The sequence below is a fragment of the Ovis canadensis genome, chromosome 15 (genome assembly GCF_042477335.2).
Source record: "Ovis canadensis isolate MfBH-ARS-UI-01 breed Bighorn chromosome 15, ARS-UI_OviCan_v2, whole genome shotgun sequence".
In the NCBI taxonomy this organism is placed as follows: Eukaryota; Metazoa; Chordata; class Mammalia; order Artiodactyla; family Bovidae; genus Ovis; species Ovis canadensis.
The window spans coordinates 56,579,452-56,606,598 of NC_091259.1; the positions used below are offsets into that span (position 1 = coordinate 56,579,452).

Below are 27,147 nucleotides of genomic sequence, written 5' to 3' on the forward strand. Positions count from 1 at the left end.
AAGCATGTCATTTACCTTTATGCTTAAATGATATTCTATTGTATGTTGTACCTGAATATGCTCTTGCAGCAAGCAGATATCTGGCCAAATAAGCTTTTTCATGATCCTTCTCTCTCTGAATGGTAAGGATCACCATCTTCATTCAGAAAATTCTACAAAAACTATAGGCATGTTCAGACCCTTCTGACTTTTATTATTATTTTTCACATTTCATTTAATCATATTTCTTCTTATTTGATGAGTTTTATTAGCCATCTGTAGTAAAGCTATTTGATTTCAATTTCTAACTGGTTATGTTTTTAAATTGTTTTCTCTATTTTTTTTTAATTGGGAAATAAGTGCCTTTTCTGAAAATTTGCTGTTTTGTATTTTATTTCACAAAGACATACATTTCTATTAAAAATGCTTTGGAAAATTTCTTATTGATATTCAGAGTTCAAAGGAACTATAATACATGTGTCAACAAAACAAAAAAAAAAATCACATCACTTAGAAAACATATTTCTCCCCACTGTTTTAACAGATTTTAACTAAGTAATATATAAGAATATATATGCCTCTAACATTCTACAGCACTTTGATGGCTTCAGGTTCAAACAGTTTTTGCATATTTTCTAAAAGTATATTGGGAGTCATTCAATAGGTCTATATTAGCCATTGCAATATATATAAAGAGTAGTGCCTAGACTTCAGACTCTGTGGTCCTCACCTCCATCTACTTCATGTACTATCTGAAAAGCAGTAATTCTTGATTTTCCTGAAAATATTTCATTTAATCATGGGTTCACCTGTCACTTCAGTGGGCATTTGGCACTCTGATAAGTACTGGTTTTGTGTTTTATTTTTTCTGGTGCAAATTCTCAGCTATAGCTGATTCCAATCTGCTCATGTGAATCACTGAGTGCCCAGTGGCGAAGGCACACACACACTCTGATCCAGGCTGAGCTGGTTACCTGTATATCTGCTCACAATCCTATACCAGTGCTTTTTCTGAAAGTGAAAGTTGCTCAGTCGCGACTGACTGCGGCCCCATGAACTGTAGCCCACCAGGTTCCTCTGTCCATGGAATTCTCCAGGCCAGAATACTGGAGTGGGTTGCCATTCCCTTCTCCAGGGAATCTTCCAGACCCAAGGATCAAAATCAGGTCTCCTGCTTTACAGGCAGATTGTTTACAGTCTGAGCTGCCAGGGAAGCCCATTGCTTTTTCTAGGATGATGATAATTTTATGGCAGTTTAATAGAGGATGAAGTCAGAGAGTCTTTTAATTCAAAAGGAACACGACTAATAAATAGTGCCTAACCCAATGATACAGGACAAAACCAGTGTGACTTCAAGTATGGTCATCTGGTAATCCATTCTCTTTTACTCTTTTCAGTGAATCAAAGCTTATTCCTTTCTCTTCTTGATACTGAAACTTAAAAAACACTATTGTGAGGCACAAACCTTTCTTTCAACCAAATAAATAACTCTCATGTGGAAACTGACATCAATTTTAGACACTAAAATTTTTTAAAATATATACCATCTTTTCGTAACAATTCTGAACATAACTGGGCTAATTTGGTGAGAGCTGGTTTGGATATGGGATTGATTTGTGTCCCAAATTTTACATAGACAAAGCTCAGAAAATGACTGTAAGCTGAGGCTCTGAGGTGAGTGTTCCCAGGTCCGCCCCAGTCATGGGACTGAACAAGAAGTCAGTGCTTCTCTGCCTAAAATTAGATTATAAAAATATATATATATTTTTTTACTTCTCTGTCAGCATGTCTTGGATGGTTATTTTGAACATTTCAAGATGTTTGTTTTACCTTTATTGTTTCATTATTTTTGTAAATAAATATCACTGACTTGTTTTGTGCTGTCTTAAGGCACTATCCTCTTAGGAATTTTTAGAGGGAGGTTCATTTTGGTTCCCAGTCCTAAACTGAAACCAAAGTTTGAGAATTTTTTTAGATGCAGAACCAGCTATTAGAGATAAATCTTATGTGCTCTGAATGTGCCTTCTTTTTCATTCCTGTCTCCAGTGAACCTGAAAGCTCAACAGGGATTGGTGAAAACCAATCCCCAGGTGCATCCTATAGTATAAAGCATTCACTCTTCACTGTCTGAAATGTCAGAACATTTTCTGCTTTATAGTTTCTATTTGTATTACCACAGATGATCCCTGGTAAGTCTTTGGGTTTGAGATTCTGCACTGAATGTGGGAAATTGGAGGATTGGTTTCAAAAAGATGTATATGGTATGGGGAGGGAGGTAAGAGGGGGGTTCAGGATTGGGAACATGTGTACATCCGTGGTGGATTCATGTTGATGTATGGCAAAACCAATACAATATTGTAAAGTAAAAACAAAAAAAAAATAAAAATAAAATATAAAACCTCAGAAGGAGGCAACTGCCAAAAAAAATCAATTAATTAAAAAATTAAAAAAATAAAAGATGTATATGTCATACAATCCAATTCCAGGATGTTAAAAAAAAAAAAAAGTAATACAATCTTACAGTAGCTGAGTGTTTAGTCACCAGAGAGATATGCCTCATGCTTTTCACAATATTTCTGAATGACTTAGCCATACTTGGTAACAAATTTTAAAATGAAGTTGAAAAAGCAGGATATTTAGAGACTGGTATCTGTGCTGATAGATTAATGGAAAACCTATTTGTTAAAAGGTCAGGAAATTATACATGTTTACTTCCCTAATAGCTCAGTTGGTAAAGAATCCGCCTGCAATGCGGATCCTGTTTCAATTCCTGGGTCGGGAAGATCTGCTGGAGAAGGGATAGGTTACCCCCTCCAGTATTCTTGGGCTTCCCTTGTGGCTCAGCTGGTAAAGAACTCACCTGCAATGCGGGAGACCTGGGTTTGATCCCTGAGTTGGAAAGATCCCCTAAAGAAGGAAAAGGCTACCCACTCCAGTATTCTAGCCTGGAGAATCCCATGAACTATATAGTTCATGGGGTCACAAAGAGTCAAACACGACTGAGCAACTCTCACTTTCACATTCACACTGGAAAAAATGCCCTTTAAGTAATTCAGTAGAAACACTTACTTAGATAAAGTGTTCATTAAATATCACAAGTTATTTGTGAGAAGATAAATGTCCATTGATTAATAATTGGCATTTATTGACAGATCAATACATTTTATGTTTCCTTCCAACTATTTAGATGGATTTTGTCATTAATAATCAAGTCACATGGTAATTAGTTTCTATCTATGAATATTGCTTTAGAAATGAAGAAATTGATACAAACAAAGTTTTATAACGATGCAGAGAAGGCAAACCTAAGTGGCAACATCCAGATTTTAAACTCTTTTGGCTGACTGCAGATCTTGGGCAATTAACTGCCATGACCCATGGCTATTATCTATCATTGAATTGCAGATTTAGGACTTTAAGAAGAAATTAAGAAGGAAGCCATTTAAGACTCATTATAAAGAATATCTATTTGACATTTGGAGCTGTGCTGAAATGTGGCATGCTATCTCAGAAACAAACAGTCCTCTATAATCATGAGGACTTGAGACAGAGATGGGTGGGTGAATGTCAGAGAGTTCATAGAGGAAAGATTCCTGAGATCGTGGAAAGTGTGGCATTAGAGCCCTGAATTCCTTAAATCTTTTACATCTTGAAATTCAGCTGATTCAAAATTGGAGTTGTAACACTAATAATTCATGTTTTATGCCGTAAAAATGATCCAGGTATATCTACCCTGGCTTATGAATTTCAAGAGCTCAAGGTACCTTTGTAGACACAGAGTTCCTTTCAGCTTTTCTTTGGTCATTCACAGCTGAAATTCTCAAGGAAAAATCTCCTTTAGCTCCATCTCTCCTTAATTTCTGCTACATAAAGTCAGAATTCCTTGTTATTCCTTGTTATTCTTTTGCTATACCATAATACGTCATAATGCAATGTATGGACTATCACAAGTAATATTCAGACTGGGTCTCTTTACACTTAGCTGTCACATCTTACAAGCCATTCATCAAACTGCCAACAGAGTGAATTCTTTACCTTCCAAAAAAAGTGTCCTTCCACCAAAAATATAAAATCATTTGGTTTAAAACACTTTCATTTGATATTATTTCCTTTTATTAACCATCATTTCTCCTTATGAAATGATTTGTATGTGAAAAATATTTATATGGAGACAATGTCACCATATATCACATGCTCTTGTGATTTTTGTACAAACTATTTTATCTTACCATGCCTGTCTCAGTCTCTTTCATCTAGTAATTTTTACTGAAAATGTATTCCCCTTCATAAGCAATTTATTCTGCCCATTTTGATTAAAAGTTTATAATCATTCATTCTTATTAATTGAAAAATGCTTTTTCTGTATAACTATATAACAATGTTTAGCAACCAGGGTGATGTGCTTATCAAATATCGTCTTAAACTCTACCAAACCACAGTCGTCTCCCACTCTTACTGTGAGCATATGGCCATTGTGAAGCTGGCTACTGAAGATATACGGATCAACAAGATATTAGGTCTGTTTGTTGCCTTCACTATCTTAGGATTTGACATCAGCTTTATCACTTTGTCCTATGTTCAGATCTTTGTCACCGTCTTTCAACTACGCCATAAGGAAGCAAGATTGAAAGCCTTTAATACATGCATCGCTCATATTTGTGTTTTCCTGCAGTTCTACCTCCTTGGCTTCTTCTCTTTCTTCACACACAGATTTGGTTCTCACATACCACCATACATTCATATCCTTTTATCTAGCCTTTACCTTTTAGTTCCACCTTTTCTCAACCCAATCGTCTATGGAGTGAAGACCAAACAAATCCATGACCATGTCCTGAAAATGATCTTCTCCAAAAGACATCCTGATCATTAGTGGCTCCTTCTGTAGAGATTTTAGGTTAGTTTAAAGTAGCAACTTTAATATGGTGAAAAGTTACATCATGAACGAATATCTACATCTGAAAACAATATTTAAAGCTCAAATGCTGATAATTTAACAAATCCTCAAATACTTAAAAACTTTGGTTTGCTATTCACATAAAGAACAAGCTCCCTTATGCTGAGATTTCAAATTTTTTCTGTTACTCTTGTTTGGTCCTAATTATTTAAACCTAGAATTTCCCGTCTAGCAGCACATATTGACAGCAAAATTGAAGAAAACAGCACTTCATTTCCAGTAATTTTCAAGCACCATGAAATATATCAATATTTTCAGGCTGCTAAACCAATTCAAAGATGTAATTCTAGCCATGTTTTACTTTCTAATATTTTATAAATCTATATTTTGATATTTTGAAATCACTTATCTATTTTTGTCTACTTTCTTTGAATAACTGATGAATATATAAACTATCTAAAATCAGTAATATCAATATCAGAAATATAAAATCTGTATGATGCTGTCCAAAGTCTATAAACACTGAGGAGTTTTCACAGGAAAGCATGCATTTAAAAATGTTAATAGCAATTTTAAGCATATTCAAAAATATACCTTTTTTATCCAAAAAATCCAATCAGTATCTAAATAGAAAACATCTTTTCAGACAGAAATATTTGAATGATTTTACCCAATTTGAGTTTTGCTTGAAACTGGAGCTTTAGTTCTAGCACTTAACACATATACAAATACATTTTCACTGCATTTAGAAATTTCATACTGCAAGCATCTTGAGTAGAGGAACCGTGTCTAACTGGTGCTTTTATCAACAGTAAGGTAATGCTGGAGGCGTCTTCAAACTTCAGAAAAATGACATTGAATAATGAACAATGAAGACATTTTCTTGCTGTTGATCAATGGTATTCAAAGCCAACAAATATAGAGACTTCAGGGTAATAAGAAAACTTTGAAGAAATACATAGTAAACAAAGAGAGATACCTGAATATGTAGTTGTAAACTTAACACTTAGTCAAAGAAAGAAATAACCCAACATTTCACTACAAAAAAAAGAAAAAGAAAGAAAAAGGAATCATGTCATGTAAAAGGCAGAAGCAGATAATTATTTTGGAATAAATAATTATGTTGAATAAAGCAGAATGAACTTGCGTCATACTGTACTTTTACAACTGGCCTCACAGTTAGGTTAGATACTGAGCAGCAAGTGGAATCTTTGAAATGTTTGCTCTGGACCAAGGATTGAACCTGTGCCCCCTGTATGGGCAGAGTCTTAACCACTGGACTGCCAGGGAAGTTCTGCACTAAGTTTTTAATAAAATTTTTATAAACCTGAGGTATATGAAGAAAGGAAAAATACACCAAGGGAAGTAATAAAGCAATATGTTAGTGAATCTCAGATGTACAAAAATTTCTTTAATGAAGTAACAAAAACTTAACTAATTTTAAATCTGTTACAGCATTAAATGTTTCAAAAAGCTGTGGCAACCATAGTGCATAATGAATAACTGGTGAAAACATCCACCTCTCAAAAGAAGTAAAATAGCAAATATATGAATTCTTTACAAGAGGTTATATATAGCATCTAATGCACATAGAATGAAGATAAAAAGTTGTGATATCCCTGAATAAGAAACCAAGGCAAATAGAATGTGATGACAATAACCAATTAATTATGCAGGAATTGGGAGAACCATATTCCAAAATATAAAGTGCAAAAATGTGCCAAAGTGCATAAATTATACTAGAGAAAGCACATACATTTGAAAAGCTCAATAAGAAAAATCAACCTAGCTGTATCAACCAACAAAACCAAACACATTTCATATGCATCAGTATGCCTGGCTTTATTTATCTTCTGGAGTATGAGAAAAGACAAGCAACATAAACCATAAAAGTACATCATCATACATAAAAAGTATTTTCAAGTGAGGTATGTAGGGTATAATATGACTGTGGGTTCACAGTCAAGTTTTTTAAGCCTATAATTAGCTAAAGAGACCAATAACAAGGTGTAATAATTGAGCAACTATTTTTTGTCTCTTAAATAGGAGATTAGAAATAGGTCAATTATTAAGAATTGACCCTTCTGGAGAAAATACAAGCAAAGTAATTACCTTACCTCTTATAAGAATAAATAGTTAGAATTTAAACATTGATTCAGGTGATTAGAAGTGAGTAATATAACCACAGATATATTTTCTGTGTAGAAAATAGTAGTGTAGTGCAGATATATTTTCTTTGATTTTTGAAATATAATTCTCATACAGAAAAGTGAAAATAACCAGTTTTGTAAAGTTCATGAAAATAACTTCTAGATGAAGAAACAATTTCTCATTCCTTACAAGTCTTGTGTTGTGTTCCTTCACCATTACAGTCTCTCATTCTTCCTAAAGATAATCTCTATATTAATAGCTAAAGTAATTATACATTTTTTATATATATGTTTATAACCTAAGCATGCATTCTTAAACCTTATAGTTTAGTTTTGCTGATTTTTCAATTTTACATAATTGGAAGTACATAGTATTGATTTTTTTCTGTTTTTCTTCTTGTGAATTTTTGACTAGAATATTTTTTGTACATCTATCATGTTCATGTTCTTTGCTGCATAATGTACTATGGTATGAATATACTACAGCTTTTTTACCCATCCTCTGTTTATGGGCATTGAGAAGATTTGATTTTGAAGAACACGATTTTAAACATTCTTGTATATGTATCTTGGTGCACTTAGAGTGATGATTTCTCCATCTAAAAGTCTTATTGCTAATTCATAGGGTACTGCCAATGTTAGTAAGTGGTTTAATGCATTTCTAAAATATTGGTTCAATTATATTCACTGGCAGAATATAAGAACCTTTATTACTGGACATCTTTACTAATATTTGATATGCTTATCATCATTTTAGCCATATGGTACATTTATAATAGTAGTTCTTTGTGATTTTAGTTATCATTTTCAAATAAATAATCAGATTAAATCAAATATTTACATATTTATGTTGTGATACATTTGGATTTTTTCTATTATTTTTATTAATATTATGAGGTATTTATATATTTTGATGTAATCTTTTTCTAGATTATACACATTAAAAATATTTTCTGCTTTTTGTAGAATATTTGTATTATTTTTGAAGAATAGGTATCTTAATTAATCAAAATTATCAAATATTTAATTAAGTGCAAGTTGCTTCTGTTGCAGAAATTCAGGGAGGGGAGGGGCTCCCAGGGCCCAAGACTGAGCTCTTGCTTAATAGTCAGAAATGAATTATCTGAACAGAGGCACATGTGTTGACAAAGAAGAAACTTTATTGGAGAGGGAAACCGGCACTGGGGCAGGAGAGCTGGGGCAGAAAGGGTAAGGGAACCTAAAAGAACTGCTCTATTATGTGGCTCAAAATTTCAGGTTTTCTAGTAATGGGCCTAGCTTCTGGGTTGGCCCCAGCCAACCATCTTTCTTGGCCCATGTTTCCTCTAACTCAAGGATCATCATGGTGGCTCACACATCTCGTAGCCATGATGGATTCTAGCATTATGGGTAATTGGCTGTACATATCATCTCCTTTCTCCTCCTTTTGGCCCCTCTCTAGATTTCCTAGTTTGTTTGTTTGTTTGTTTGTTTGTTTTTTCCCAGCTAGCACCATTTCCTTTATCAGCAACTCTCTTTGTGAGATAATTCATGCAACTGGTTGTCATTGTGCCTGGCCAAAGTAGGTGGTTTCAGTCAACAGTTTCAAACATTTCCATGTTGATCTAAGAAATCTTTTCCTCTCATGTGTTTATCAACATAGTCATCTTATACAATGACATTTTTTCACATTTAGACTAAAATTCATTTAAAATTGCTTTTCAGTTGTAGGTGAAATAGAGAGTATTACAAATTTTTAAGCTTCATTATTAAAAATGGCATGTAACTAACTGTACATATTTAAAATGCACTATCCAGTGAACCTTGGCATAGGCACAAGCCCATAAGACCATTACCATTATCAACCTGTGACTCTCCTAAATTTCCTCATGTGCATTTATAAGGCTGTGCTTGGATAGATACCGGTCTTCTGCTGCTGCTAAGTCGCTTCAGTCGTGTCCGACTCTGCGCGACCCCATAGACGGCTGCCCACCAGACTCCATCCCTGGGATTCTCCAGGCAAGAACACTGGAGTGGGTTGCCATTTCCTTCTCCAATGCATGAAAGTGAAAAGTAAAAGTGAAGCTGCTCAGTCATGTCCGACCCTCAGCAACTCCATGGACTGCAGTCTTCCAGGCCCCTCTGTCCATAGGATTTTCCAGGCAAGAGTACTGGAGTGGGGTGCCATTGCCTTCTCCGAGATACACGTCTTCAGGCAACCACATATCTATTTGAAATCACTAAATGTCAATTTGAGTTTTTAGAATTTTACGTAAATGTGAGACAAGAGGGAAGGGAGCAGGCACAACTTTGGAAAGAATTACATAGTCTGAGGACATGAAATAAACTGGTAGAATCAAATGAGTCCAAGATGATGAATGACTTGACTTCCACTAGAACTTGAGCCTCACTATAAGCTCATTGTAACACATCAGTAAGCTAAATGACACACCCACAGGCACCATGACAATTTCAAGGCCATCAAAGACTAAAACTTGGGTAGTGGCTCAGTTCCTGAAAGTCTCCACCCCTTCCCCAAAATGGTTGGAATAATCCTCCCACTCAGCCTATGAAATTATCCATCCCATAAAAACTAACCACAACATATTTTGAGGCTGCTCTCATCTTCTGAGATGGTGCACACTCTGTCTGCCAAGTGTATTCCTCTCTAAATAATTCCACTTCTTATCTGTCAGTTTATCTCTCACTGAATTCATTGATGAGACATCAAGAATCTGAGCTTCATTAAGTCCCAAGATCAGGTGGGACTTCAGTTTAAAGACCATGAATTCAAGTCTCAATATGGGTTTTGACTGAGTTCAAGTCCCAGTCAGAGATACATGATTTCAAATGCAGTAATACCATATGTAATTTCATTTTTGGTCTTTTTTTTCTCCCCCGCCCCCCTCACTTACCTCAATTATTTTCCAAGGCATTCATCAATAGTTCTCTTTTTTTTTGGATGTTAAATAGTATTTTGTTTCATGGATATACCGCAATTCATTTATCCTTTCACTTATGGATATTTGGGTTCTTTACAGTATGTATATTTTTTATTCAGTCACATTCATTTGCAAGGGAGAAGGAATGAACCTCAGGGATATTTTGACTCTGTCACATATTGGATGAGCTCTAATGAAGCCAGAGAAGAGTAAAAGAATTGAAAACATAACAGATGACCATAGTAAGATGAGATGTGAATAGTGAAAGAGATAATTTAGACAGTTGAAATATGATAATATTACCAGATTAGATGTACCTCATTGTGTTAAAACTATTGTTGAAAATAGACTGAGAGAGAGTGTGCTGTTAAAAATGCAGGAAAGCACATTGGAAATAATCATCAGGTATAGAATATCTAGGAACTATGAAAAGAGGGTAGGGAAATGCAGTGGAGGTGGTATAAAAATGTAATTCAAATGTATTGATACATCTCTCAGTAGACAACTGCTGAGTTACATAGGTTTTCAGTTATTATACTTAATTTCTTTAGTGTATCCTCTATTAATCATAACACTTTTGAGGGGAAAAAAAAGATATATGAATGTTTTCCTGGTGCAGTACTTGGCAAACAAGTTGAAATGGAGCAGGACCTTGTGGGGGCTGCCCTGGGAACAAAAGCACTCTCAAGTCTCCTATTCCTTATTTGCAGGGGACGGCTTCAAGTCTCCTAGAACTTTCTGAATTCCAAAGGGCTGATTCAAATAGCTACTAACAGAGGAAGTGGAAGAATGCAAAAATAAAGCAGTCAAGAACAAGTGTGGAGATAAGGCAGAGCCTTCTTGCTAGTAACTCTTCAAGGGATACATATAACAATCTGATACATAGCTTAAGTTCTACTATGGGAACTCGGCCCCTACTCAAGTGGAGGATGGTAACCTTTTATTGACAGGGACATAGACTCCAGACTGGCCAGAAGCAGAAGGCTGCTAATTGAAATTCGTAGAACAATATCCTGTTACCACACCACCAAACAATCAGAAGAAAGTCACACACTCTGTAGCCTTCCCTACAAATTTGCCTTTCAAAACTCTTCCTCAAGGCCAGAGGGAGTTTGGAGTTTTTGAGCATGTTCAGTTTGATTCAGTTCAGTTGCTCAGTCATGCCCTACTCTTTGCGATCCCATGAACTGCAGCACACCAGGCCTCCCTGTCCATCACCAACTCCCGGAGTTTACCCAAACTCATGTCCATTGAGTCGGTGATGCCATCTAACCACCCCATCCTCTGTTTTCCCCTTCTCCTCGTGCCTTCAAACTTCCCAACATCAAGGTCTTTTCAAATGAGTCAGTTCTTTGCATCAGGTGGCCAAAATATTAGAGTTTCAGTTTCAACATCAGTCCCTCCAATGAACATCCAGGATTGATTTCCTTTAGGATGGACTGGTAGGATATCCTTGAAGTCCAAGGGACTCTCAAGAGTCTTCTTCAACACCACAGTTCAAAAGCATCATTTCTTCTGCATTCAGCTTTCTTTATAGTCCAACTCTCACATTCATACATGACTACTGGAAAAACCATAGCCTTGACTAGATGAACCTTTGTTGACAAAGTAATGTCTCTGCTTTTTAATATTCTGTCTAGGTTGGTCATAACTTTCCTTCCAAGGAGTAAGTGTCTTTTAATTTCATGGCTGCAATCATCATCTGCAGTGATTCTAGAGCCCCTCAAAATAAGGTCAGCCATTGTTTCCACTGTTTCCCCATCTATTTGCCATGAAGTGATGGGACCAGATCCATGATCTTCATTTTCTGGATGTTGAGCTTTAAGCCAACTTTTTCACTCTCCTCTTTTACTTTCATCAAGAGGCTCTTTAGTTCTTCACTTTTTGCCGTAAGCGTGGTGTCATCTGCATATCTGAGGTTATTGATATTTCTTCTAGCAATCTTGATTCTAGCTTGTGCTTCATCCAGCCCAGTGTTTCTCATGATGTACTCTGCATATAAGTTAAATAAGCAGGGTGACAATATACAGCCTTGGCATACTCCTTTTCCTATTTGGAACCAGTTTGTTGTTCCATGCCCAGTTCTAATTGTTGCTTCTTGACCTGCATACAGGTTTCTCAAGAGGCAGGTCAGATGGTCTGGTATTCTCATCTCTTTCAAGAGTTTCCACAGTTTATTGTGATCCACACAGTCAAAGGCTTTGGCATAGTCAATAAAGCAGAAATAGATGTTTTTCTGGAACTCTCTTGCTTTTTTGATGATCCAGCAAATGTTGGCAATTTGATCTCTGGTTCCTCTGCCTTTTCTAAAACCAGCTTGAACATCTGGAAGTGCATACTTCATGTACTGTTGAAGCCTGGCTTGAAGAGTTTTGAGCATTACTTTAGTATCGTGTGAGATAAGTGCAATTGTCTGGTAGTTTGAGCATTCTTTGTCGTTGCATTTCTTTGAAATTGAAATGAAAACTGATCTTTTCCAGTCCTGTGGCCACCGCTGGGTTGTTTTTTTTTTTTTTCTTTTAGAGAAATACAAAAAGCAAAATGGCTGTCTGAGGAGGCCTTACAAATAGCTGTGAAAAGAAGAGAAGTGAAAAGCAAAGGAGAAAAGGAAAGATATATCCATTTGAATGCAGAGTTCCAAAGAAGAGCAAGGAGAGATAAGAAAGCCTTTCTCAATGATCAATGCAAAGAAATAGAGGAAATAGAATGGGAAAGACCATAGAGCTCTTCAAGAAAATTAGAGATACCAAGGGAACATTTCATGCAAAGATGGGCTCAATAAAGGACAGAAATGGTATGGACCTAACAGAAGCAGAAGATATTAAGAAGAGGTGACAAAAATACACAGAAGAACTATACAGAAAAGATCTTCATGAACCAGATAATCATGATGGTGTGATCACTCAGCTAGAGCCAGACATCCTGTAATGTGAAGCCAAGTGGGCCTTAGGAAGTATCACTATGAATAAAGCTAGTGGAAGCGATGGAATTCCAGTTTGAGCATGAGTTACTCACATTCCTTGTTTTATCCTTGAAATAAAACAGTTCCTGCTCTAAATCCCAACTTTTCAGTTTCCTTGTCCTCCTGTGTTTTGCTCATAGGGGTTTGACAAGAAAGTTGTTTTTAAATAGGATATAAGTACTATTGTGTCCAGTGTTAAATTACTCCATAATATTAGACCTTCTGGAATTAACACCAAAAAAAACATTTTTTTTTTCATCATAGGAAACTGGAGTGCAAAAGTAGGAAGTCAAGAGATACCTGGAGGAATAGTCAAGTTTGGCCTTGGAGTACAAAATAAAGCAGGGCAGATTCTAACAAAGTTTTACCTAGAGAATACACTGGTTATAGCAAACACTGTTACAGCAAAGACCTTCTTCTAACAACACAAGAGACGACTCTACACATGGACATTACCAGATGGTCAATAGCAAAATCAGATTAATCATATTCTTTGTAGCTAAAGATGAGAAGCACTATACAGTTAGCAAAAACCAGAGTGGGAACTGACGTTCAAAAATTGAAGATCATGGCCTCCAGTCCCCTCACTTCATGGCAAATAAATGGGGAAACAATGAAAACCATGACAGACTTTATTTTCTTGGGCTCCAGATCACTGCAGATGGTGTCTGCAGCCATGAAATTAAAAGATACTTGCTCCTTTGAAAAATAGCTATGGCAAACCTAGACAGCTATTAAAAAGCAGAGACATTACTTACTGACAAAGGTCTGTACAGTCAAAGCTGTTTTTTGCAGTAGACATGTAGGGATGTGAGAGTTGGACCATAAAAAAGGCTGAGTGCCAAATAAGAATCCATGCTTTTGAACTCTGGTGTTGGAGAAGACTTTGAGTGTCTCTTGGACTATAAGAAGATCAAATCAGTCAATCCTAAAGGAAATCAGTCTTGAATATTCATCGGAAGGACTGATGTTGAAGCTGAAACTCCAATACTTTGGCCACCTGATGCGAAGAGCTGGCTCATTTGAAAAGACCCTGATGCTGGGAAAGATTGAGGGCAGGAGGAGAAAGGGACAACAGGGGAAGAGATGGTTAGATGGCATCACCAAATCAATGGACATGAGCTTGAGCAAACTCTGGGGGATGGTGAAGGACAGGGAAGCCTGATGTGCTGCAGTTCATGGGGTTACAAAGAGACACAACTGAGTGACTGGGCAACAAAATATATTTAAGCATATAGAAGTTCCTGTGATCAAGACATTGTGGGAAAAGTATAGATTTCCTTTTCTGATAACACCTATCTCTTTAACCTCCTATCTCTTGAGACAGGAAGTACACAATCTGTGCATTGCTGACTTCTTTTTCCCTTTATCTTTGCAAGTCTTACTTCTTACAGGGCTTGCATGCTTGCTAAGAGGCTTCAGTCATGTCCGACTCTTTATGACTCTATGGACTCTAGCCTGCAGGTCTCCTCTGTCCATAGGATTCTCCAGGCAAGAATACTGGAGTAGGTTGCCATGCCCTTCTCCAGGGGATCTTCCTGACCCAGTGTTCAACCCCATATTTCTTATGTCTGTCTTCTGTATTGTCAGGTGGGTTCTTTACCGTTAGTGCCACCTAGGAAGCTCCTTACAGAACTTGCTAAGCAACAAAGCCCCATCTGTCCTACCATTTGCAAACACACTCCTGCCTAGATCACCGATAGGCACCTGGAAATCTTTGGAATGATGCTGAATGGTCAAGAGTAAGTAAGTAGAGCGAATAAGAAGAGCATGAGTTGCTCACATTCCTTGTTTTATCCTTGAAATAAAACAGTTCCTGCTCTAAATCCCAACTTTTCAGTTTCCTTGTCCTCCTGTGTTTTGCTCATAGAGGTTTGGCAAGAAAGTTGTTTTCAAATAGGATATAAGTACTATTGGATTCAATGTTAAATTACTCCATAATATTAGACCTTCTGGAATTAACACCGAAAAAAATTTTTTTTTTTTTTCTCATCATAGGGGACTGGAGTGCAAAAGTAGGAAGTCAGGAGATACCTGGAGGAATAGGCAAGTTTGGCCTTGCAGTACAAAATAAAGCAGGGCAGATTCTAACAAAGTTTTATACCAACTTCTAGTGCTCCTAGAAGCACAATTGCTCTCTTTGATCAAGACAACATTGTCATCTCTTTCTGGACTAGATACATCCAGTCTCCTGGAAATTGAGAGAGAAGAGTATCCCAAGAAATGTTAATTTCCTTCTAGCCCCTCCTTCTTTGTCTCATGGAGTAAAATAATAATAATAATAACTCTCTGAAATTGAAAAAGGTTAATGAATTTGGTCAGCAGGGAAAATGATGTTCCAAGCAAGTTTTTCATAACTAAGACCATCAAAGAACAACCTTCTTTTGCACAGAATAACTTCTTTTCATAGCTAGGACCAGCAAAGAACATCTGGCCACTTCTCACTCCTGCTTATGGAAACCAAGTGGATAGTTAGGAATGTGCCCTAGGTTAAGTGGAGATGTCATTAAATCTTGAAGTGCAAACACAAGTACAAAACAATGAATGGAAATTGCAGAAAAAATAAAAGCCCAAGTCATAGAAATAAGTGTTAATACATTTTGGTATAGTCTGACTTTGAAGTTCTAGGAACTACAATTAAAAAACAGTAATAATAAATTTGAGAGTCTGCTTTGGAAGACCATGAGGTTAAGGGCAGTGAGCATCAGGCTATTGGAGATGCTGAGTAGACCTGCAGATGTTTTAGTTGAATGAGAGAGGATCTTAAATGATTTGAAAACTATGTATCTTCAGCAGTTGTATCTGAAGATACACAGTTCAAAAAGGAAGACAGTGGTTACAGGGTAGACATTAGCTCAATATAAGCTCAACTTCTTGTAAGAGTTGCACAGTAATTACACACATAGTTGTGGAAAGTATCAACATATACATAGTCAGCTGTCAGGAAGCTATATTGGATTCTGCATGAAAGGGTGATTTGATAGAACAATTTACAATACATTCTAAACTTAAATATTATGAGTAGAAATAAGGGTTGTCTGGGGCTAGGGAAGCACTCAGAAAACGATTTGGAAGAGATGACTTGATTTATGCAGAAATATTTTGGAAAGTTTAGAACAACGACACTTTAAAAAGCTATCAACAAGCTTGATTTAGACTTCAATAACTAATTACTATGCAACTTTTCTGCTTTAAATTAAATATATATATATATATATATATATATATATATATATATATATTCATTAACCAACATTCTTGTTATCCTTATAGCTGAACTTTATCATTCATTACCAGTGTTCAGTTACTGGAAAGTGTCAAGTGTTCCCAGCAACAGCCTTTGTATTGCAGTGAGATATCATTTCAGGTATTTCTTTTTTTTATTATTTTACTTTATTTTACTTTACAATACTGTATTGGTTTTGCCATACATCAACATGAATCCACCACAGGTGTAAATGAGTTCCCAATCCTGAACCCCTCCTCCCACCTCCCTTCCCCATACCATCTCTCTGGGTCATCCCAGTGCACCAGTCCCAAGCATCCTGTATCTTGCATCGAACCTAGACTGGAGATTCGTTTCTTACATGATATTATACATGTTTCAATGCCATTCTCCCAAATCATCCCACCCTCTCCCTCTCCCACAGCATCCAAAAGTCTGTTCTATACATCTGTGTCTCTTTTGCTGTCTCACATACAGGGTTATCGTTACCGTTTTTCTAAATTCCATATATATGTGTTAGTATACTGTATTGGTGTTTTTCTTTCTGGCTTACTTCACTCTGTATAATCGGCTCCAGTTTCATCCACCTCATTAGAACTGATTCAAATGCATTCTTTTTAACAGCTGAGTAATACTCCATTGTGTATATGTACCACAGCTTTCTTATCCATTCATCTGCTGATGGACATCTAGGTTGCTTCCATGTCCTGGCTATTATCAACAGTGCTGCAATGAACATTGGAGTACACGTGTCCCTTTCAATTCTGGTTTCCTTGGTGTATATGCCCAGCAGTGGGAATTTCTTTTTCTGTTCCTGCTGACTCCCAAGACACCTGAATGTGCCTGTGTGTTTTTTAGTTATTCTCCAGAGAACATCTTGAACAATTCTCCAAGAGGACCACTCTATATTTTTTGTGTTTCAGCCTTCATAGAATAAACATTATTCACTCAAGCTTATCCCAAACCTCATCAGCATCTTCTCATTGCTCTCCTGGTGAAACATCCAAGGACTTTCTTCTCCTCCATTACAAACTTTCTAGCCCTATTAATTTTATTAACTAATATTTTCAAATTGCAGAATATGTGGTAGAGAGACAGATTGAGGACTATAGGCACGAAAAAGCCGGAGAAGTGGATTCATAAGACTTGTGTCCTATGTCAGAATTTCCAAGGTCATAAAAAAATATGCAGTTGTCATTGTCTATCTGATGTTGGGGCACTGAAGCAAGTTCATATTTGAAAATTCTTTGCTGAGAAGGAATTTCATGGTAAGGAGACATCTTGTTATTTGCAGTACTGGATTGTTCTGTAGAAATAAGACCTGCTACAGTGAAAGGGCAGCAAAGAGTTGGGAGAAAGCTGAGAGGAAAGAAAAGTGGGGCCCAAGGACTTTGATGTCTTTCTGTATAATGTATTATTCCATTTTTTTCTTTTTTCTTTTTCATTTTCCTTCTGATTTTAATGAAACATTAAAAAACAAAAGAGAAGATGGAGCGCGATAGGAAGAGGAGCATGACAAAAAAGCCTGATCACATGGGCCTCATCATAGGCATAGAGTCCAAATATTCAGTTTTTATGCTGTGGTAGTCACTGGTTTTAGAAAAGGCAGAGGAACCAGAGATAAAATTGCCAACACCCTCTGGATCATGGAAAAAGCCAGAGAGTTCCAGAAAAACATCTATTTCTGCTTTATTGACTATGCCAAAGCCTTTGACTGTGTGGATCCCAAAAAACTGTGGAAAATTCTGAAAGAGATGGGAATACCAGACCACCTGACCTGCCTCTTGAGAAATCTGTATTCAGGTCAGGAAGCAACAGTTAGAACTGGACACGGAACAACAGACTGGTTCCAAATAGGAAAAAGAGTATGTCAAGGCTGTATATTGTCACCCTGCTTATTTAACTTCTATGCAGAGTACATCATGAGAAACGCTGGACTGGAAGAAACATAAGCTGGAATCAAGATTGCCAGGAGAAATATCAATAACCTCAGATATGCAGATGACACCACCCTTATGGCAGAAAGTGAAGAGGAACTAAAAATGCTCTTGAGGAAAGTGAAAGAGGAGAGCGAAAAAGTTGACTTAAAGCTCAACATTCAGAAAACAAAGATCATGGCATCCGGTCCCATCACTTCATGGGAAATAGATGGGGAAACAGTGCAAACGGTGGCTGACTTTATATTTTTGGGCTCCAAAATCACTGCAGATGGTGACTGCAGCCATGAAATTAAAAGACGCTTACTCCTTGGAAGAAAAGTTAGGACCAGCCTAGATAACATCTTCAAAAGCAGAGACATTACTTTGCCGACTAAGGTCCATCTAGTCAAGGCTATGGTTTTTCCATTGGTCATGTATGGATGTGAGAGTTGGACTGTGAAGAAGGCTGAGCGCCGAAGAATTGATGCTTTTGAACTGTGGTGTTGGAGAAGACTCTTGAGAGTCCCTTGGACTGCAAGGAAATCCAACCAGTCCATTCTGAAGGAGATCAACCCTGGGATTTCTGTGGAAGGAATGATGCTAAAGCTGAAACTCCAGTACTTTGGCCACCTCACGCGAAGAGTTGACTCATTGGAAAAGACTCTGATGCTGGGAGGGATTGGGGGCAGGAGGAGAAGGGGACGACCGAGGATGAGATGGCTGGATGGCATCACGGACTCGATAGACATGAGTCTGAGTGAACTCCGGGAGATGGTGATGAACAGGGAGGCCTGGCGTGCTGCGATTCATGGGGTCTCAAAGAGTCGGACACGACTGAGTGACTGTACTGAACTGAACTGAGTCACTGATAATGGTATAATTGTGCTAAAGTGAGTACTGGTGAAACTTTCCATAGGTCTCAATATTGTCATTTTCTCATTATTGGAAAAAAAACCTATAAGCTAATGAAACTGTTCTCTTATTTCTGTCATTCAGTAGTTGAGTGGCTGGCTGAAAATAGCATTGGTATATGAGAGTAGAGAGATTCAGAGTTTGTCCAGTGTTGCCCCCTTGCTAAGATGACCCCTAAACTGCCATGTCTATTATGAATGACACTGTGTTTATGCCCTCTGTGCTGACCTGTACAGTGTTGGGTTGGGAGTCCATTCTGTGCAATGTACATCATTACTTTGATGGCAAATTCTCTACTTTTGATCATCATCAAATCTGAACCCAGTCTCCATGAGCCTCTGTATATTTTCCTGGCCATGCTGGGAGACACAGACATTGCACTTAGCACCAGCATTGTCCCCAAGATGCTTGGAATTTTTTGGTCTCACTTGTTGGTGATCTAATTTGAGGCTTGCCTCTTTCAGATGTGGCTCATCCACGCATGTCAGGGTATTGAACTGGGAGTCCTGCTGGCCATGGCTGTGGGCCTCTATGTAGCAATCTGTTATTCTCTGAGGCATGCCACCATATTCAGCCAACAGCTAGTCACTGACATTGGAGTTGGAGTGACATTGCGGGCAACCTTTCTCTTCATCCCATGCATATTGCTCCTAAAGTGCCATCTTACCTTTTACAGAACTCAGTTAATATTCTATGCTTACTGTGAATATATGGCCCTTGTAGGGATTACCACTGCAGATGTTGATAAGTTCTATGGTCTCCTTGAAGCTATTGTTGTTGGTGACTCTGACCTTATTTTGATCACCCTGTCCTATACACAAATATTTATCACTGTCTTACACCTTCCCCAGAAAGAAGCATGCCTTAAGGCATTTAATACATGTATTCCCCACATACATATCTTCCAGCTCCAGTTCCAAAACTGGAAGTACTGCTTTTCTCTCTTTTTGTATTCATAGGTTTACCACATATATCTCATCTTACATATGTATCACTTTGTCCATTCTTTAGCTGCTGGTTCCACATTTCCTCAACACTTTTGTCTATGGGGTGAAGACCAAGAACATTCAAAATAAGGTAATAAAAAATGTTCTGTTTCAAAGGTCAGGCTTGACATTTGATAGAACTAGTTGATCCTATGGATTTAATGTGTCATCTCTTGAGCATATGTGATCTGCAAATCCAGTTAGTGGTTTGGAGTATCATCTTACTTGATGAATACATTAATAAAATGTGAAATACAACGGATGATATGGTGTTCACAGACTAAATAATAGTCTGAAGGAAGAATCAGAACTCATGACTCTCCTTATCACCAAGGCCATGTTTGAGTGAAATAACAAAATGCAGAGACCCTCTACAGATCATAGTGGAACATAACTGAATTTTCTCTTATACTTAGAATCACAGGACCCACCTCCTATGTTTGGTATATAAGTCCTAATTCTCCAGCTATTAAAAAATCTTTAATGATTACTTTGTCTCATCAAAATCCACCCCTTGAATGTCTCCTTCTGGTCTACTATAAACATGCTGCTGCTGCTGCTGCTGCTGCTGCTGCTGCTGCTGCTAAGTTGCTTCACTGGTGTCCAACTCTGTGCAACCCCATAGACAGCAGCCCAACAGGCTCCCTTGTCCCTGGGATTCTCCAGGCAAGAACACTGGAGTGGGTTGCCATTTCCTTCTCCAATGCATGAAAGTGAAAAGTGAAAATGAAGTTGTTCAGTCGTGTCCGACTCCCAGCAACCCCATGGACTGCAGCCCACCAGGCTCCTCTGTCCATGGGATTTCCAGGCAAGAGTACTGGAGTGGGGTGTCATTGCCTTCTCCTACTATAGACATAAATGTCTATAAATATATCCTTCTTCATGAAGTTATATTCACTAAGTATTTTATGCTACCAAACTGGTGAGTCTCATGCCATGAAATGTTTTTTTCTGACAAATTTAGGACTGTAGCATACAATGCTATCCTTATATTTTTTATTGTTCTTAAGTGTCTACTTAATTTCTTTATAAAAAGAGCAATTTGAAAACAGAATTTTTGGTATTTTGGATTTCTATGAATGTTCTGAACATAAAGGCAACTTTTAAACTTACTGTAGACCACATTGTTCTAAAGTTCATTCAATTATTTGATTCAACAAACAATTTTGACCTAGTAAGGATGGAGGTCTAAGAAACCTGGACAGAAATTATGAATTTTTAAATTATTATTAATTTTTAAATTTATTTATTTTTGTCTATGCTTGGTCTTCATTGCTGTGAGGACTTTCCTCTAGTTAAAGAAGCAGGGCTTACTCTCTAGTTGTGGTGCACAGGCTTCTTATTATAGTGACTTCTCTTGTTGCAGAGAACACACCCCAAGGTGCCAGGGCTTTAGTAGCTGTGGCTCCTAGGATCTAGAGTGCAGTCTCTGTAGTTGTCGTGCATGGACTTAGTTGCCTCATGGTATGTAGGATTTTCATGGATCAGGGATCCAGTTTGTGTCCCCTGCATTGGCAGGCAGATTCTTTACCACTGAGCCACAAGGAAGCCCTGGAATTCTTACTATATTGATTTCTAAATGTCTTTTTTTTTTGCCTTCTTTTTTTTTTTTTTAGTGTTAAGCAAAGCTCATCTTGTTTTTTATTAAGATTTTCATATCCTAATGATAATATTTCATAGATAGGTTTCGTTATTCAAGCTCATCACCATTGAGTGCAAGCAATCAAATGTTTGCCAAGTATATTTAATAGAAAAAGCAGATTTCAATTTGGTATAAAAAAAATGGTCAAAATTGGTTACATGTAAGAGTTCTGGAGTCAAATGAACTTGGTTCAAAACTTTATTTAGTCACTTCCTAAATTTATGCATTGGAAAAACGTTTATAGTCACAAATTAAGCTGTCTAACTTTTAATTATGAATAAAAATAAGTCTCTTTGGGAACGAAGGATGGGGTTGTCATAGTGTAATATGACGGATATCTTTATATAATGGTCTTTACATGGGACTTAGCAACTATTAAGGACTCAGTTATGGCTTTCATCTTTGTTATCATAGTTCTTTCTTTTTAATCATGCAAATCTTCATCATGCCTGTCTTATTATTAACTTTTCAGATAGTTATCATTAATAATATTCCACTAAAGTGTATTTTAAAAATAAAAATTTAAACTTTTTTCATGACCCGTTCTGTTGTCACTTTTTGTTGATATACATGTTGAGTGCAGTATTATTTATATCTGTAACTATTTCCATATCTATATATTTATATGTCTATAATCAAATTTTTTAATGTTATATGAATTCATTATTTATAATTTTACAGTTCCTTGGTTGTGTTTTTAGCATTTAATAGAATTAAAATTTCCCACCATGAATATGGATTACTGTGTAGTTTATTTCTCCTGTTAGAACTACTGAATTTTTATTTTTAAGCTATGAGTAGTTAGACACTTCCATTTATTAAGTAAATATTAAAGCAAATATAATTTATTGGTTGATTGACCTTTTAATCATGGTAAAGTATTTCTTTTTCTCTAGTAATATATCTTGACCTATAGACTTTGCTTTGTTATTTTCAACTAACTTTTTTTCTAATTCACTAATCCTACCTTCTGCTTCTGTAACTCTGCCTTCCGGATTTATTAGGTTTAGTTTTTGTGGCTTATAGTTTTTATAATATCCATCTAATTCATTCTTCCTATCTCTTTGTCTCTCTATTTAATTTTAATTTTGGTATATTTTGGTGAAATTCTCAATTTTCTCATTTATTTACTATTTGTTTCGCTGTTTCCTTGAGCATATTAAACACCATTACTTGAAAATTCTTGACTAATAATTACAATAAAAAACAACTGCGCATTTGTTTCAATTATTTCTTTTTCTCCATGTTTCTGAACTCATGTTCCTGTCTCTTGCCAAATCTAGTAATTTTTCTAGGGTGTCAGATTTGACATGTAAAATTTTCTGACCCCATGGACTGTAGCCCAGCAGGCTCATCTATCCATGGAGCTTTCCAGGCAAGAACACTGGAGTGGTTTGCCGTTTCCTTCTCCAGGGGATCTGTCCCACCCAAGGATCAAACCTGCATCTCTTGCATCTCCAGCATTGGCAGGAAGGTTCTTTACCAGCCAGGATTTATTACATTTATCTAGTCAAGATTCTGACTCAACTGAGATTCCTCTCCCACTTTATTGTCTACATTTCTGCATGTAAGATTTTGCTTGCTAGAGCTTTCAACTGTGAGCTAAGTATACAATCCATAACCCAGCTTAATAATCCTGTGAGTCAAGCACGGCAAGACTGCCAAAAACTCTTTCCCCCCTCCCCTAAAGTTCTCTTTATTTTCGGTCTCCCATTCAGCCAATGTGTGTGTGTGTGTGTGTGTGTGTGTGTGTGTGTGTATGCATGTGTGTGTTAGTTGCTCAGTTGTGTCTGACTCTTTGAGACCCCATGAACTGTGCCTCATCAGACTCCTCTGTCCATGGAATTCTTCTCCAGCTGAGAAGACTGGAGTGGCTTGCCATTCCCTGTTCCAGAGGAGCTTCCCAACCCAGAGATTGCGGGAGAGATTGTCTCCTGCATTGTGAGCAGACTCTTTACTGTCTGAGTCACTGGGAAAGCTCCATTCAGCCAATATGTTATGTGAAAACTACTTCATTATCAGTCTTAGTTCTGGGTTATTCTTTCTCACCTGCAGTTAGATACTTATATTGCCTGCTCTCTCTCTCTCTCTCTCTCTTTTTTTTTTTTTTTGTTGCTGTTTTTTCCTGACTTTTAAAATTGGTTTTCTGCTAGCAAAAAAAATTGTTCTTCTCCTCCTGCTTTATCCTTAGGAACAGCAGGTGACTCTGCAAATGTAGCTTTAGACAGTCCACTTTCTCTGTTCTCTGAAATATTCCTCTGTCATTTCATTGCTTCAGATTGTCTGTAATGCATTTTAAGTTGTTTTTTTTCTTTTAAGTTCACTGGTAAAGTGTTGCCTCTAGCTTCCATATTCTGCTTATCTTGACTGAGTTATAATTTAGATTTGATATATATAGTATTTTATTTAGCTTGTTTTTACCTTTCAATGCATTTAAAATTTATGCTTAGATAACTTTGCAAACACAAATTATATAATCTTTAATATATATGAAAACTTTTGTGACTTCTACATATATGAAAAATCAATTAGGTCAAAATTACACCACATCTCATGAAAAACACACAGGATATTCTTATTTAAACTGAAACAATGCATTTTCTTATATAAAACTCAAACAATGTAAATTGCTTCTTCTGTTTGCTCTCCTTACTTTCTTATCAGAGTTGATTAAAGAGTGTGATATGCAGGCTTTTTAATACCAGAATATATGTGGAATTATTTAAAATAAAAATGAGTTTCATATAATAAATATTGCTCCTCAGGAATTTTTCATCTACTGTCACAAAACAGACATCTCTGTAATTAAAACTTTTGGGCTTCCTTCATTTTTAAAATTCCTATAACATGGAATACTGTAGAAGTTTCATAATTTAGTTAACTTTTTCTTTAAGTAAACATTTTTTCAAACATATTAATGATGCCATAAACATATGTGTATGTATATATATGTAAACATGCATATATTTTCCTGTATATCTCAATAGACTAGAATTTCAGAATATATATGGATATACATAATATACACATATATACATATACCTACAGACATAATCCGTTCTCATTATTTGCTGCAGTTATGTTCTGTGAAGTCATTGCAAACACTCTAGTAAATTCTGAACCATCTTTCCTTTGGATAAATACAGCATGAAGTTCTTTTGGGCTTCTGGACACATTTTCATCAACCAATTAGCATGTAATCTTTTGTGTGTGTGTTTCTGTTTAAAGATTCATTTTAATATATGTTAAACACAATTAATATGCATTTCTTACAAATAAGGAATCACATGCAGTATTTCATTATAATAAAACTAGTCAAAAAGGGTTACACATTTTCCTCAACCTGGGTGTTGTGTCTGTAAATTTATTTGGATTCTGCCCTCACAACCAGGTTGCCCACTACATGTTATTTAATTGACTACTATCTCATGATCTACAAATTTAGCCATTTTCCCATTTTTCCATAGCATCATCACACACTGTAAATGTTACTTAAGCACTTGTCTGAGCAGCCTCATATGCAGATTGTAAATTTCCTCTTTCTTTACTGGATGCATAATATTTTTGATTCACTAACATTGACCTCATGGACAACGGTGCTATAACTCATGCCTTAAAGAAGCTTATCCAGCATATTATTTCTTTCATAGAGTAAATCACAGCTTTGTGTTTAGGAACAGGGGCAGCACTTCAGCCCTTTGCTTGGGGGCCATTTTGTACACAAAAATCACCACCGGATGCACAAAAATGAGAAACAAAACACATTATAAAAAGACTGCAAGAAAGGGTACTCATTTATAGTATAAGATCTGAAACAAGAAGGCAGAACATCACCCTGTGGAGATGGGAACATGTGTATTGGACAATTCAAATATTTTGCTAGCTTTTGCACAATTACCAATGACAATGAAAACACTCTGAGTATTGATTTTGATATTTCAAATAAATTTTAACAAGTAGGTGAGTTTACAAATACTGAATCTGCAAATTATAAGGATTTTATATGTATATATTTGCTGTTCAGTTGTCAAGTTGTATCCAACTCTTTGAGACACAACTGAAGCAACTTACCACAAGTGCATATATATATATATATATATATATATATTTAGTTGTTGTTGATTTACTAACTTATATCCAACTTTTTGCTACCTTATAGTCTGTAGCCCACCAAACTCCTCTGTCCATGGGATTTCCCAGGCAAGAATACTGGAGTAGGTTGCTATTATCTTCTCCAGGGGATCTTCCCAATCCAAGGATTGAACCCACATCTTCTGCATTGGCAGATGGGTTCTTTTCCACTGAGCCACCATGGAAGTGCATATACATGTATGAAAAAACGGGAAGGTGTTAGTCGCTCAGTCAAGTCCAACTCTGAAACTCAATGGACTACAGCCCACCAGGCTCTTCTGTCTCAGGAATTCTCCATGCAAGAATACTGGAGTGGGTAGCCATTCTCTCTTCCAGGGGATCTTCTTGACTCAGGGATCAAACCCGTGTTTCCTGCACTGCAAGCAGATTCTTTACCATCTGAGCCACCAGGGAAGCCCCATATATATGCATAAACATATACCATGTGTATAGATATATATTCACACATATGCACATAATGCATTAATACTAAAGTGAAAGTGAAATCGCTCAGCCGTGTCCGACTCTTTACGACCCCATAAACTGTAGCCTACTGGTCTCCTCCATCTATGGGATTTTCCAGGCAAGAGTACTGGAGTGGGTTGCCATTTCCTTCTCCAGGGGATCTTCCAACCCAGGGATCAAAGCCGGGTCTCCCACATTGCAGGCAGATGCTTAACAATCTGAGCCACCAAGGATTAATAACACATTTCTAATTATAAGTCATCTATATATCTTAATTTAAATAAAGACTGAATGTGTAAAAATAGCATTTGACTTCGACATTTCATGAATCACTTTTATCAAGTTTTCTTTTTTCACTGTTATTTACATGGGTTCCTTTCAGTTTGTGTCTTCCAGTCAGTTTTTAGAATAAAGAAACTGAGAAGATAACTTACAATATGAGATTTTAAAGAGACCTGAATACTGGGAAACTTTTCTTAGAAATATGTAGGGAGAAAAAAAAAAAAACTCAACTTACATAAAATTAAAAATTCCCCAAACCTACTTCACTGTTGTATAAAATGGGGCATACCACTGCTCATGGCTGACTCTGATAGTTATTCTTACTTCAAAATTTGACTTATGATATACATAAATGTATTTTGTTTAATGTCAACCTTAATGTATATATGATAGGGATCATTTACGTATTATCATTGATCAATATGATTATTGAATATGACATTTCTTCCCATCCTTATTTCTGAAATAATATACATTCTCCACTGTAACTAGAACAAGTTAATTAACAATAGTTTGCAAATAAGACTGATGTGCAAGGCAGGGATTCTGCAATTTAAAAATTACCATCACAGGGAACTCAGAAGAAAGGCAGCATAAAGGAACTCATCTGACAAGGGCAGAGCTGTTTAGGCAGACTGAGCTATAGGGATGTGTGTGGGCATGAATGGTGACCATTCT

At 36.6% G+C, this 27,147-nt stretch overlaps 1 pseudogene; it reads left to right on the top strand.

Annotated features, from left to right (window-relative positions):
- The first annotated feature begins 19,147 nt into the window (after positions 1–19,147).
- On the top strand, positions 19,148–20,097 carry LOC138420154 (olfactory receptor 52A5-like; annotated as a pseudogene).
- The last annotated feature ends 7,050 nt before the right edge of the window (positions 20,098–27,147 follow it).